The sequence below is a fragment of the Scylla paramamosain genome, unplaced genomic scaffold (genome assembly GCF_035594125.1).
Source record: "Scylla paramamosain isolate STU-SP2022 unplaced genomic scaffold, ASM3559412v1 Contig171, whole genome shotgun sequence".
Classification (NCBI taxonomy): Eukaryota; Metazoa; Arthropoda; class Malacostraca; order Decapoda; family Portunidae; genus Scylla; species Scylla paramamosain.
The window spans coordinates 22,909-35,000 of record NW_026973836.1 but is presented as its reverse complement, the minus strand read 5'-3'; the positions used below and the strand labels follow the sequence as shown (position 1 = coordinate 35,000).

The window sequence follows — 12,092 nt, the reverse complement described above, 5'->3', positions numbered from 1 at the left end:
AGAGAGAGAACTGCCCTTCCTGGACCCTCCGATGATGGGTGTGATCAGTAGAAACACATCCCCTGAGAGCCAACTGGTGCCCATCCGGTGCAGCTTCAGGTATAACAGATGTGAACTAGCTAGGGAGGAGAGGGAAACACCATGGATTAGATGGCACAAGAAAAATATGCAGGAGCTTGGCAAAACTACACTACAAGAAATTAATTATATTTTTTTTATGTAGGAGGGACACTGGCCAAGGGCAACAAAAATCCTATAACAAAATAATGTCCAGTGAAATGGCAGTCCCATAAAAGGGTCAAAGCAGTGGTCAAAAATTGATGAATAAGTGTCTTGAAACCTCCCTCTTGAAGGAATTCAAGTCATAGGAAGGTGGAAATACAGAAGCAGGCAGGGAGTTCCAGAGTTTACCAGAGAAAGAAGAAGAAGAAGCAGATTGAAGGTGAAAGGTCAGATGTGTGAGGATCCAACTCAACTGGCAGAGATAATGATTCAAGAGTTTTCAATCAGTATTCACAAAAGAGGAAACATTTGTGTGGTAGAGTGAGATGAGTGAAGAAATGGCTCTGGGGGAAATCCAAGTGACTCAAGAGGATGTCCACAAACAGATGGAGGGACTAGACATTAGGAAGGCCCCTGGACCTGATGGAGTGTCAGGATGGATACTAAAAAAGTGCAATCAGCAGCTGACATGGGTAACATATATCATTGAGAGCTCTTTAATTGAAACTAGAGTCCCAATTGAATGGAAGAGAGTCATCATAGTGGCAATATACAAAAGTGGTAGTAAAGAGAAGCCCTTAAACTATAGACCTGTGTCTCTAACAAGTGTGGTGTGCAAAATGTGTGACTGGTGAAGGATAAATGGTTGCAGTACCTAGAAGGAAATGAAATAATGAAGCAACAATTTGGATTTACAAGAGGCAGATCGTGTTACAAACTAAGTGAGTTTTTATTCTAGTGCTCGTAGGAGAGACGTCACAAAGTATAGTTTCTCGTGTAGAAGTACCGATGTATGGAGTAGTCTGGATGAGATGATAAATGCATAAAGTCTACATGGATTTAAGGCTTAGTTAGATATTAAAAGATAAGGAGGACAGCATGAGCATAACTCTTTTCCCACAAAGCACAACTAAGTAGGTAAATACTTACTGAAGAACCTTGTAGTTTCTTGAGAGGTATAGGGCTGCCTCTTCCTCTGCTTCCTCTTCTTCTGTAATGATGGACTTCATTTCATTCATCTTCTCTTTCTCCTCCTCTTTTCTTCTTTTTTCTTCTCCTGAAAGATCAAATTAAATATAAGAGGAGGAGGAGGAGGAGGAGGAGGAGGAGGAGGAGGAGGAGGAGGCAGGACAAGTTATGGGTTCAACTTAATATTGTTAAGGAAATATTAAAATAACAAAATAAGGAAAACTGCAATATAAAAATAACAAAATGACTTAGTTGGTATAGTTATATATATATAAAAAAATAAAAAATAAATAAATAAATAAATAAATAAATAAATAAATAAATAAAAGGCCAAAATTTGAAATAAGACTTACGTTAAGGAAATATTAAAATAACAAAATAAGGAAAACTGCAACATCAAAAATCACAAAATGACTTAGTTGGTATAGTTATATATATAAAAATAAATAAATAAATAAATAAATAAATAAATAAATAAATAAAATAAATAAATAAATAAATAAAAGGCCAAAATTTGAAATATAAGACTTACGTAGTGAAGATGAAAAATAAATAAGTGAAAAAATACAAGGCTAAAACACCACGAAATCAGTTGGTTAGAGTAGTGAAGATGAACACAAGAAAATAAGGGGAAATCCAAATAAATACGCAGTCAGTTGATGTAGCGAAGATAAAAAAAAAAAAAAAAAATAGGAAAATAAGGGAAACTGCAAGGCCACAGTATGAAATAAGCAGTTAGTTGATGTAGGGAAGATGAAAATAAGAAAAAAATAAATAAATGCAAGGCCGAAACACGAAATAAGGAGTTAGTTGGCGTAGTGTCGATATAAAATAAATAAGCGAAACTGACACCAAAACTCCACGAAATAACGGCTGGCATGTAGTGAAGATGCATTAAACTGACACCAAAAACTCCACGAAATAACGGCTGGCATGTAGTGAAGATGCATTAAACTGACACCAAAAACTCCACGAAATAACGGCTGGCATGTAGTGAAGATGCATTAACTCAATACGGGAAGCTGCGAGGTACAAACACGTATATAGTGGAGATGTAATAAAATCATAGTGAAGGTAACGGCAAGATGGCCTACGTCTCTTCAAATTTAACGACTCGAGCATCATGACCAAGCTGCAAAAACTCACGAGGCCTACACGTGACACTGATGGTGACCTAACATGACCTGACCTGACCTCCAGACCTACACATGGCAGTGGTGGAGGCCTGACATAACCAAAAGCTTGTGGCCAGCACCGGAAAGGAACGGTCACCAGCCACGCGTCCACGCACACACACACACACACATCACCATAATATACTTACTTTTCCCCGTTTTTTCTTCATATCACGGATTCTTGTGTTCTCCTGGGATCACAAACTATTTATCTGCACTCTTCTCTTGTACTGCGACAACAAACAGAGCAGAACAAAGGAAGAGAAAGGCAGCAAGGGAAGCGCACCCCCACTCGCGGCTAATTCTTGGCGGTAACTGCGCGTGGGTTGGCGTCCCTAAGCGAACTCTCCCGCCAAATCTTGCTAACGGGGGCCTCACGTGCACATACAAGGACTCCCACAAATATATTCAAACTAAATATATGGTAATACGCATATATAACATACAGTAATATTGGTTCTCATACTATTATTATTATTATTATTATTACTGTTGTTATTTTGAATGACGTTAGTTTTTTGGTTACATAATATTTAGAAAAGAAAACATTTTATGATTCCTTTTAATTATTGGTGAAAATATATATAAAAAAAAAATACTTAATTTTTATAAGTATTGTTTTATTTGTTTTTCTTTATCAATATCATCATTATCATCCTCATTATAGGAGAAACAGACACACACACACCGTAAGCTCCCTACAAGACAGTCAACACAAAAATATGAGTGAAAAATGAAACTAGAGGAATATTAATCAACATTTTATTAAGGTAAGGTGAGTTTACACCCTGACAAGAGAGTTTGCACACTACAGCCTCTTAGACTATCACTGGAACCATGAAAACACCCTTGAAAACCCTAATAACTTCCACTACAGCATGTTAAATTTTAGAACCATAAAAACACCCTTGAAAACCGCAATAACTTCCACCACAGCCTCTTAAACTGTCACTGGAACCATGAAAACACCCTTGAAAACCCTAATAACTTCCACCACAGCCTCTTAAACTGTCACTGGAACCATGAAAAATAAAAGAACAAAAATAGATAATGATAGCCCAAAAGAAGGAACACGACAAAAAACCGCCCAAAACTAGCCCAAAAGAAGGAACACGTGACAAAAAACCGCCCAAAACTAGCCCAAAAACCACATAAATAGGCCAACATCAGCCCAACATCCTTCCTCCTTAACCTGGCTAATATAAACAGGCTGAGGGCGTGGCAGGGAGCTCAGTAGGCCTGCTGCATCACTAGCGGCAGCAGCATGGAGAGGCTGTCTACAATATAGCACACTTCTGCCCACATTACCCAGAATCCTGCAGAGAGAGAGAGAGAGAGAGACCCAAACAACACAGACAACACAACAAAATACACCCAAACACACCAACACACACCTCTACACCCCCAAACACCCCCAAAACATTGTCCCACACACCCAAACACACCTCTACACCCCCAAACACACCAAAAACACCCTTAAATATATCCATACACATCCAAACACCCCCAAAACACCCTCAAACACACCCAAACACATCCAAAACACACACAAAACACAGCCAAACATACCAAAACACCCAAAACACCCACAAACACATCCAAAACACCCCAAAACACACTAAAAACACACACAAAACACAGCTAAACATCCTAAAACACCGTAAAATACACCCAAAACACCCAAAAACACAGCCTCAGACTTCCAAACACACAAAACACACGCAAAAACACCCCAAAACACCCCCCAAACACACCAAAAACACACACAAAACACAGCAAAACACTCTAAAATACACCCAAAACACCCCAAAACACACCAAAAACACAGCTAAACGTACCAAAACACCCAAATCACCCAAAAATACACCCAAAACACCCAAAAACACCCCAAAACACATCCAAAACACCTCAAAACACACCAAAAACACACACAAAACACAGCCAAACATACCAAAACACCCAAAAATACACCCAAAACACCCTTAAAACACCCAAAAACACCCCCAAAACACCTCAAAACACACCAAAAAACACACAAAACACAGCTAAACACTCTCGAACAACACAAACAAACCTATTGGTCACAACAGGTCCGAACGCCCTTGGAACAGCCCCTGGTGACCTCCGAATGCCAAACAGGGTACCCTTGTGAGAGGCCGTGCTGTGACAGGAGGCGAGGGCAGTGAGGCAGGGCACCATCAAAGAGGAACCTAAGAGAGGGGAGGGGGGGTGGTAAGCAGGGGGCTGGCAGGGGTGTTATGAAGTGTAAGGGGATAGACACACAGACAGACAAACAGGTAAGATACACAGGGTTTACTGAGGGTGTAGGGGAGAAACTGAGGATGTAGGGGACAAACAGGGTAGTTTAATAAGATGCAGAGGTCAGATAGGGTGTATTTATGGTGTAAGGGTGGATAGCAGGGGTGTACTGAGGTGTAGGACAGAGAGAGAGAAAGAGAGAAAGAGAGAGTAAAAGGTATCTCTTCAACCTACATTTAGATTGGTGTATACAAGCCTTACTTAATATATGTAGAGGTTTGTGAGCATATACCAGTATCTCTTATGGGTTTGTGTGTGTGTACCAGCCTTACCAAGTGTCTGTGTGTTTCTGAGTGTACACCAGTGTTTGTGTACAAGTTTACATGTGTACACCAGTCTTAGTAAGTATTTCAGTGTGTTTTTAAGTGTATACCAGCATGAATTTTGTGTTTTTAAAAGTGTTTGAGTGTTTATTTAAATTATCTGTTATCCCAGCCCCTACAGACCCACCTATGGCATACAGCGTCAGTCCAGAGTACAGCCCCAGGTTGGTCTTGCTAGCCCCGATGAGGATGAAAGCAGGAGTCATCGTCATTAACCACTGTGGATGGTGAGGGTGGTAGTGGAGGCAGTGGTGGGTTTAATAATAGTGTTACTGATAAATCCTGTTGTTTTATATTGTAATTCTACACAGTAAAAATATAGATTTGAAAATATACTTTGTAAACCTCAGTAACTTCCACTACAGCCCATTAAACTAGAACCATGAAAACACCCTTGAAAACCCCAGTAACTTGCACTACAGCCTGTTAGACTAGAACCATGAAAACACCCTTGAAAACCCCAGTAACTTCCACTACACCCTGTTAAACTCGAACCATGAAAACACCCTTGAAAACCCCAGTAACTTCCATTACACCCTGTTAAACAAAAACCATGAAAACACCCTTGAGAACCCCAGTAACTTCCACTACACCCTGTTAAACAAAAACCATGAAAAACACCCTTGAAAACCCCAGTAACTTCCACTACACCCTGTTAAACTCGAACCATGAAAAACACCCTTGAAAACACACACACAGGCAACCCTTTCCCGGCCACACACACACACAAACCCTCTCCAACACACACACACACACACACACACACACACAAACCCCAGAACACCTAATTGGCAGTTGCTTTTTCAGTTCCAGTCTTAACACTTCGCATAAACCCTCTCTGTGTAATTGCCATGACCAGGCCCAGGAAGGAAAACTTGCGGTCCTGCGCCAACGAGTCGTAACTATGCTTGTGGTGGGTCGCGAAGATCAGCGTTAACTCCAGGCTGGAATACAGGAACAGGTAGAGGAAGTAAACTCGGCTAAGTTGTATTAATTTCATGCGTTCTACAGAGAGAGAGAAAGACAGATGTTTATGAATGAAGGGAGAGGAGGAGTAGGAGGAGGAACGGGAGGTAGTGTGTGTGTGTGTGTGTGTGTGTGTGTGTGTGTGTGTGTGTGTGTGTGTGTGTGTGTGTGTGTGTGTGTGTGTGTGTGTGTGTGTGTGTGTGTATGAATGAAGGGAGAGGAGGAGGAGGAGGAACGGGAGGTGGTGTGTGTGTGTGTGTGTGTGTGTGTGTGTGTGTGTGTGTGTGTGTGTGTGTGTGTGTGTGTGTGTGTGTGTGTGTGTTTCAGGAGTAAACATAAAGGAATATTTGCTAGTACACACACACACACACACACACACACACACACACACAATACTACAAACACGAACAAACACAGAATACTGAACATACAAACACACACACACACACCTTCTCTGCCCAGGCCCTTGACACAGCTGACGGAGAACAGAGCCCTAGGATTGATCACCTCCCAAGCCTCGGTCAAACTGGCACCAATGTCCCTCCTCCTTCTGCCCTGCGGTGGAAGAACAAGACACAAATCTGACTCACACACGACGAGACAACAGCGAACGTAAACAAACAGTGTTGCCAACTCAGGGAAAGGGAGTTTTACTGTACAAGGGATAAAATACAAGTGAATCACCATGGAAACACCCTTTGAAAACCCACAGTAACTTCCACTACAGCCTTGATAACACTACTTACCCTAGATCACCCCCAAACACCCCTATATAACCCTGAAACACCACCAAAACACCATTAAACACCCCAAAACAAACTATTTACCTCAAAACACTTGCAAAACACTCTCAAAACACCATTAAACACCCCAAAACACACTATTTACCTCAAAACACTTGCAAAACACTCCCAAAACAAAATTAAACACCCCAAATCACACTATTTACCTCAAAACACTTGCAAAACACTCTCAAAACACCATTAAACACCCCAAAACACACTATTTACCTCAAAACACTTGCAAAACACTCCCAAAACACCATTAAACACCCCAAAACACACTATTTACCTCAAAAACTTGCAAAACACTCCCAAAACACCATTAAACACCCAAAAACAGACAATTTACCTCAAAACACTCTCAAAACACCATTAAACACCCCAAAACACACTATTTACCTCAAAAACTTGCAAAACACTCCCAAAACACCATTAAACACCCAAAAACAGACAATTTAACTCAAAACACTTGCAAAAACACCCCCAAAACACCTCCAAAACCCCAATAATACCCAAAAAACAGACAAAAACAGACAAATATACCCAAAAAACAGACAATTTACCTCAAAACACTTGAAAAAACACCCCAAAACACCTCCAAAACACCCCAAAATATCTCAAAACATTCCTAAACACACAAACAGGAGTGTAATGAATTAATAAGTGAAAGAAAGCAAGAGAATGTAAACAAACAGATGATAATGAGAAGAAAAGTGATTTAAATGAGATTGTTAAGATGTTTTGATGGTTTATGGTAAGGAAAATGAGAGAAAGGGTTTGTAATGAATAGAAAGGGTTTGTAATGATGACAGAAAGGAAGGAATAAGAGGGAAAAGTAAAGAAATGAGGAAAGGAAAGAGAAAATGATGCTTTACTCACAATGCACCTTTCTTTAACAACATTCAGAGACACAAGGAAATACAAACAAATTACAAAATAAGCAAAGAAAGAAAAAATGAAAGGAAAAAAAAAATAAGCAAAAATTATACAAAAACAAAAAAAATATACATAATAAAAAAAAAAAAATGAGAGACACACACACACACACACACCTCAGGCAGCAATTCCTGGAAGAAGACAGCAAAGAATATTATGTTAGCCACAGTGAGAGTGCGTGCGTAGACAGCCGAGGCCGCGAACCACCCAGTACTTCCCCAGCGGGAGAACGCAGGCCCCACAGTGTGCCCGACGGTGAAGCCTATGCTGAATGTCACGCCAATCAGTGCCTGTGGGTTGAGGGGAGGTTAGGAGAGGGTAGGCTGGTTAGGTTAGGTTAGGACACACCGACAACACACCACAATATAAATAAGAAATAAAATAATGCATAAGAAAATAAAAAGTAAAAAAAAGTAAACTAACAATGTATTTTAAACTACCACAACACCTTTAAACACCCTCAAAATATTCCAAAACACACCAAAACACTCTCAAAATAACCCAACACACACCAAAACATCCCAAAATACCCCAAAACACTCCAAAAACACACCAAAACACCTTCAAAATACCCCAAAACACCCCAAAACACTACAAACACATCCCAAAACACTCCAAAAACACACCAAAATACTCCAAAAATACTCCTAAACATTTCAAAACACATCAAAACATTCCAAAAACATCCCAAAACACTTTAAAACACACCAAAAATCCCAAAACACCTCCACAACACCACAAAACACTTCAAAACACCCCTTAACCACCCCAAAACACATCAAAACACTTCACAACACACCAAAAACACCCCAAAACACTCCAAAAACACCCCAAAAACACCTGAAGACTCCCTCAGAACACTGAAATAGAATAAAACACAAAATAACAATAATAAAGAAAACAAGCTGCAATACTGAACAGCAGGAACACAAACAAACACACACACACACCCTGTAAACAAACAAACAAACAAAAAATAAATAAATAGATAATAGGATAAAAAAAATTGAAAAAAATAATAATAAAAACAAGCTAAAAATATATAAACCAATACAAAACACAACAAACCCACTCAATTACCAAACAAGACAGAATGGAACCTCGCAGCGAAACCGATGATATGTTGGTAATAAGTCACACAGGAGAGCTGAGAGGAATACAAGCCGCTGGTGTTGTGCTTGGAGTAACAGTCAAGGAGAGCAGGACACAGAGGCACCACCGCCATGAAGCCGACCAGGTCCAGGATCAGACTGCCGAATAACACCTTGCTTGTCCGTGCGTTCCTCTGTGGGTGTTAGGTTAGGTTAGGTTACGTTAGGTTAAGTGAGGTTAGGTTAGGTTAGGTTAAGTGAGGTTAGGTTAAGTGAGGTTAGGTTAGGTTAGGTTAAGTTACGTTAGGTTAGGTTAAGTGAGGTTAAGTGAGGTTAGGTTAAGTGAGGTTAGGTTAAGTGAGGTTAGGTTAGGTTAGGTTAAGTTACGTTAGGTTAGGTTAAGTGAGGTTAAGTGAGGTTAGGTTAAGTTATGTTAGGTTAAGTTAGGTTAGGTTAGGTTAAAAGAGGTTAGGTTAAGTTAGGTTAGGTTAGGTTAAGTTAAGTTAGGTTAAGTTAAGTTAGGTTAAGTTATGTTAGGTTAAAAGAGGTTAGGCTACGTTATTTTAGGTTAAGTTAGCTTATGTTAGGTTAGGTTAGGTTAAGTGAGGTCTTTTTTATCTTTTATTTTTTCTCAGTATTTTTTTCTTATTGTACTTAGTTCCCTTTGACCAGTGTCCCTCCTATATATACAAAAAATAAAACAAAATAAATAAATAAATAAATAAAGTAAAACAAGAACATTTTTACGACTTTAAATCATTTTCCCGACACACTTGTGCATGGAGGCAGTGTTGCACGAGTGTTGAGTGACAAATATTGCATCTCAGCTTAGCAACACACACCAACACAACACCCTGCTCACCTTCTCCTTGATGTCCGCACCCTGTACTGCCCCTCTGTCCCTGCCGTCCGCCTCGCCACCACTGCTGCCGCCACCGCCATCGCTGCCGCCAACTGCTTGCCGGATTGGAGGGTTGCCGTTGCTCTGAAAGTTACGTTAGGTTTGGTTAAGTGGGGCCGTGGGAAGAGGATGTAGGTTAGGTTAGGTTTGGCTATGCTTCGTTAAGTTAGACGAGATTAGGTTATGTTAGGCTAGGTTAGGTTAGGTTAGGTTAGGTTAGGCTAGGTTAGGTTAGGGTAGGCTTCTTTAGGTTAGGTTAGGCTTGGCTAGGTTAGGCTTGCTTAGATAAGGTTTGGCTAGGTTAGAATTGCTTAGGTTAGGTTAGGTAGGGTTAGGTTAGGCTAGCTTGGGATTATGACACGAGATAGCCAGTCTTGGGGAGGAGGAAGCACCAGACAGAAGTTCGGGTAGGCTTCTTTGGGTTAGGTTAGGTTTGGTTAGGGGCAGCTGAGGAGTGTGAGGCTCCACCACATCAGGTTAAATTTCAGGTAATATTTGAGTCATTTTCTCACTCACCACCAAAATTTTCCCACTGTAAAAACTTTAATATTTTTTTTCTGAAGGCTACAACGAAAGACAAGGCAACACACACACACACACACACACACACACACACACACACACACACACACACACACACACACACTGCATAAGCATCTGTACAACGAAAGACAAGGCAACACACACACACACACACACACACACACACACACACACACACACACACACACACACACACACTGCATAAGCATCTGTACAACGAAAGACAAGGCAACACACACACACACACACACACACACACACACACTGCATAAGCATCTGTACAACGAAAGACAAGGCAACACACACACACACACACACACACACACACACACACACACACACACACACTGCATAAGCATCTGTACAACGAAAGACAAGGCAACACACACACACACACACACACACACCAGAAACACCTAGAAACACATTTTTCCTCCCCAAAAACACCCATAAACAATTTTCCTCCCCAAAAACATCTAGCAACACAATTTTCCTCCCCAAAAACACCCAGAAACAATTTTACTCTCCTAAAACACCTAGAAAGACAATTTTCCTCCCCTAAAACAACCCAGAAACACAATTTTCCTCCCCAAAAACACCCAGAAACACAATTTTCCTTCCCAAAAACATCTAGGAACACAATTTTCCTCCCAAAAACACCTAGAAGCACAATCTTCCTCCCCAAAAACACCTAGAAATGCAATTTTCCTCCCCAAAAACACCCAGAAACACAATTTTACTCCCCAAAAACACCTAGAAGCACAATTTTCCTCCCCAAAGAACACCTTCAAACACAATTTTCCTCCCCAAAAACACCTAGAAGCACAATTTTCCTCCCCAAAAACACCTAGCAACACAAATTTTCCTCCCCAAAAACACCTAGCAACACAAATTTTCCTGCCCAATAACACCTAGCAGCACTATTTTTCTCCTTTTAATACTCAAAAAACACAAATTCGGCCCAGAACAGCTATTTCTATTAACAGTACTCAAAGAAAACACTGATTACCGGTCAGAAATACCTCAAAAACATTAATTTCTACGCAAAAAACACTGAAAAAACACGTGATTTCCTTTCAAAACACCCAAAAAAACATACATTTCTACCCAAACACACTGAAAAACATGCGATTTTCTTTTAACACATCAAAAAACACACATTTCTAGCCAAAAACACTTAAATAATACTTAATTTCCTTTCAAAACACCCCAGAAGAGACACACACCTACCCAAGGACAGCGAAAAAACAACAATTTCTACCCAAACAAACTTGAAAAACACCAAAATCTAAAAAAAAAACACAAAAAAATAAAAAAATATAAAAAAAACATCCCCTGCCTTTTTAAAACGCCACAGAAACGAAGAATTCACTCCTCTTTCTATTCTTCTCTATGCATGAAAACAGCTGGAAAATATAGGAAATATCACTAAATACTGATGGAAGGGCACTGGGAGGTGGGAAGGTCCAGGGTCTCGGTCCCCGGATGAAGGCGGCTGATGACGTCACGTCCGCCATATTTACGTTACGCAAATGATTTTGAAAATGACCCCTCGCAAAAATGGAGCTAGGCCGGAATGCTTTACATATTATGAAAGGGCATAATTTTAAATTAATTCTGGAGATATAAAAATATTCCAAGCTTCAGTAATAATAAAGCTATATTTAAATAACTATATGAAAAAGTGTTCGAACAAACACGATAAAAAAAAACACTCCAAAGTCCACAAATCTCATTTCTCACGAACACAATACACTTTAAAAAATCGAAACTATTTTTACAAACAATCAGAAGTTAACCGGAAGCTGAAATAAATAAATAAATAATTTATAAATGTCGACTTTTTGAGTTTTCAACGGGTCTAA

General features: G+C 39.9%; 1 protein-coding gene and 1 long non-coding RNA gene across 13 annotated transcripts in view; one reads left to right on the top strand and one right to left on the bottom strand.

The window, feature by feature from the left end:
* The window catches only part of LOC135099660 (probable E3 ubiquitin-protein ligase HERC4), a 31,410-nt gene extending 20,841 nt beyond the window's left edge, over positions 1-10,569 (bottom strand). The window contains exons 1-8 of one of the 12 annotated variants that reach the window (XR_010268218.1): positions 9,646-10,299; positions 8,773-8,977; positions 7,809-7,982; positions 6,424-6,529; positions 5,793-5,952; positions 5,136-5,226; positions 4,441-4,576; positions 3,115-3,682 (exon numbers count right to left, since the gene is read on the bottom strand). The gene's annotated coding sequence lies outside the window, so the exon portion shown is untranslated. Of the gene's footprint in view, positions 1-3,114; positions 4,577-5,135; positions 5,227-5,782; positions 5,953-6,423; positions 6,530-7,808; positions 7,983-8,772; positions 8,978-9,645 lie in introns of those variants that run through there. The other 11 variants (XR_010268216.1, XR_010268222.1, XR_010268220.1 and 8 more) reach the window with 11 other exon arrangements.
* LOC135099663 (uncharacterized) lies at positions 3,033-5,548 on the top strand. The gene is made up of 2 exons (XR_010268232.1): positions 3,033-3,136; positions 5,121-5,548. It is a non-coding gene; the product is annotated as an uncharacterized LOC135099663 (long non-coding RNA).
* Positions 10,570-12,092: the final 1,523 nt, after the last annotated feature.